Source organism: Rosa rugosa, chromosome 6 (assembly GCF_958449725.1).
Source record: "Rosa rugosa chromosome 6, drRosRugo1.1, whole genome shotgun sequence".
Classification (NCBI taxonomy): domain Eukaryota; kingdom Viridiplantae; phylum Streptophyta; class Magnoliopsida; order Rosales; family Rosaceae; genus Rosa; species Rosa rugosa.
In genome coordinates this window covers 39,689,251-39,692,235 of record NC_084825.1, presented here as the reverse complement: position 1 = coordinate 39,692,235, position 2,985 = coordinate 39,689,251, and the positions used below count along the sequence as shown (strand labels likewise).

General features: G+C 41.6%; 1 long non-coding RNA gene across 2 annotated transcripts; it reads left to right on the top strand.

Annotated features, from left to right (window-relative positions):
• Positions 1-320: 320 nt before the first annotated feature.
• On the top strand, positions 321-2,555 carry LOC133714656 (uncharacterized). 2 transcript variants are annotated; one of them, XR_009848775.1, is made up of 3 exons: positions 596-857; positions 992-1,131; positions 1,765-2,555. It is a non-coding gene; the product is annotated as an uncharacterized LOC133714656 (long non-coding RNA). The 2 variants fall into 2 exon arrangements; XR_009848774.1 differs by lacking the exon at positions 1,765-2,555 and having other exon boundaries at positions 321-857; positions 992-1,354.
• Positions 2,556-2,985: the final 430 nt, after the last annotated feature.

Sequence of the window (2,985 nt, the reverse complement as noted above, 5' to 3'; positions counted from 1 at the left end):
ATGTGTTTGATTTCATTGTTAGGGAAGTGGAGCATCACAAACTCCCAACAGCTTGCTGTGATAGGTTGTTGCGCTGCTGGAATAAGCTGTCTCTACTTCCAAGTTTTTTTTTTTCCCTAGTTTCATTCAAGTAAATTGCCTTTAATTTGGTTTGTAATAACTTTAAATAGTTGTTTGGTACTTTGAACATGATGTTTGGGACTTTAACTTTGGTTTGTAATCTTTAAATTTATGGTTGGGTGTGAGCCCCGGAAAAAATTCAAAGGTTTAGTGAGATCGTTTAAGGAATTAAATTTTCGATCTCGGTGGTTATTTAAATACTCGGGAATATTCATCCGAATTTTTCACAAGATTGAATATGTTATTTTTGGACTCGATAATAAAATACACGACACGACGAGTCCGTGGGAATTTTCGGAGAATTTTTCGGATACCCAAGCTAATTTTTATGAATTTTAGAAGTTTTGGGATTATAAACAATTATTTAAGGAAAATGGAAATTATCTGGTTCAATCTGATCCATTCATTTACCCACCGCTTAATCTGGACCGTCCAAGATTTATTAAGGGGGACTATATATAGACCTTCCATCAGACCAACGCATCAGATTGTTCCAGAAGCATCAAGCTCCCTCTGACCCGCGACGCGACCCGACGACCCGAACGGAACTTCCCCTTCCGGTCATATCACGGCGGCGGACCACCGGCGTTTGCTTCGTCTCGACGACGCCGATGCACCTATGGCCAAGGATCGTCCATGCACAGACCGTGGAGGGAGGTTCGAAGCTTGGAAGCTTAAAGCTTTTCCGGTGTTCCTCGACTTTTCCGGCGACTCCGGCATCGTTTAGGTCGTCTGAGGTATGAAACGTACTCCTCTCGTCGAGTTATACGTCTGGGTATAATTAGTTTTTGGATTTGGTCGAGTTTAATGATTTTCGATTTTGGGTTGGTTTCGGCTCCGCCATGATTTTCGACGCCGGCGGCTGTTCTAGCTCTTCTGGGTTCGTTTTCCGTCTTGCCTGCACCTGTAGACGTGTCAACCTCGACTATAGCTGGATGTTCGAAGCTGCTGGGTTGGTGTACTCTGGCTCCTCCGTTTGTTCATCGTCGAAATTCCGGGAATTTAGCCTAGGTGAGCTACGCTACGTTATCTATCTTTAGCCTTGGAGAATTTTGGTTGCTGTTGCCGGATGGGTGTTGTTATGCATGGAGTTTTGGTTTGAAAGTAAAGAATAGGGAGAAGTTATTGGGGAGGTGAAAGTGTAAAGATTAAGAAAATGGTTATTAATCGAAATTGAAGTAGTGATTTGGTTTGCAATGATTTTGGTTGATGAATGAAATTGTCGATGGTACTAGTTTTGGGTTTTGGTACAAATGCATAGTTAAGTGGGTGTCCTTAGTAGTTTTGGACACACTTCATGTGAATTGGAAAGTTGTTGGGTGTCCTTAGTAGTTTTGGACACACTTCATGTGAATTGGAAAGTTGTTGGGTGTCCATAGTAAATTCAATGAAATTACTATGTGACGTGATTGTGAAGAAAAACAAAAATTAAATGTTAAAAGACATATAAATTGGTCAGTATTCCAATTTTAAGTTAGTGAAATGTTCGGTATTTGGGCTAATTATTGAGTTTGTCAAGCTTAGTCAATATTGGTCAAACATTGGTCAACTTGATCAGGAAAAGTTGGTTGGACGATTAGATAATCGTCGAGATTATAAATAATGGTTTAACGGATTATTAACGATTATTATGTCGGAATCTAGGACTCCAGTTACCCGAGGAACGGAAGGTTCGTGAATTTCGGACGACTTCGGAATCCAGGTAGGGGATTCGGGGCCTTTCTCGGTTAGTAGTTTTCCCGTTTTATATAAAGTGAAGCATGATGCATGTTAAATTATATGGTATGGTTATGTTTAAATGCAATGCATACTAACCATTCCGTGAGAGATATCGTTGATGTCTTGAGAGCGAAGGGTGGCTCTGACTTCCTTGGGTTCGATCCCCAAAACCTCTGGAGGGTTAGCTACACCGGTCGGACGGTGCGCGATCGTAATGACGACCCGATTCCGTGTGTGTAGCTAGGTAGCGGACGCTCTCGCTACGCTTACCTGGTTATGAATTGATTTGAGGTAAGGTCGTGTAGTTGGTCTATGGGACCGGCCATCAGGTATTGTTTTGGGCCCGTATTTACTTGAAGTTCATGCATCGTATTTTATATCGGAAAATCATTTAAGTTGTCGTTCTTAAAGAAAATGCATTTACATATGTTTTTATACTGGCGCCACAAAAGTTTATTTAAAGGTTTTCAAATATAGCCGGGGTGAAGCCCCTGTTGAGCAGCGAGGACGAAAGCTCACCCCTACAACAGTGTGGATGCAGGTACTGTGCACTGGTGACGGGATTGACGGACGGAGCGGGTTTGCAGAGTCAACTTCGGTAAATGGTTGTAATGGGAACAGGTTCCGAAGTTTAATGATTGTTTAGTGTTATCTCAGAAGTAGTTGATTGATCATTTACCATTTATTCTAAATTCAATACTCGGAGATGTCGATTATTTCTTGACTCCTTGTTGACTTAAGCTCTAGACGAACAAATATTTGAAATAAAAGTTTTCAAGTTTTCACCTCAATATTATTTTAGACGTTTTCGCTGTGCGGTTTACAAAAAAAAAATTATTTAATAAAATGCCTTGCGGGGTTCTGGAATGTAAATCGAACCTTCGGTTTATGTTTCGGGGTCTCGCGGCACTGTGACGTGCTCAAGCTGGTGAGGTGCAGTTTGGGGCGTTACATTGGGACTTTGGAACTTTGATTTACGCTCTGTTAGAAGATATGGGATAAGATGACTTGAAAACTTACTAGGGGCGGGCAGAAACCGAACCGGAGGGCCAAAACCGGTTGGGGACGGAATGGGATGAAACATGGGTTAAAAATTGACTTGACCACTCCATACCGGATTTTTTTGGTTCGGGACTAGGTTCAGCT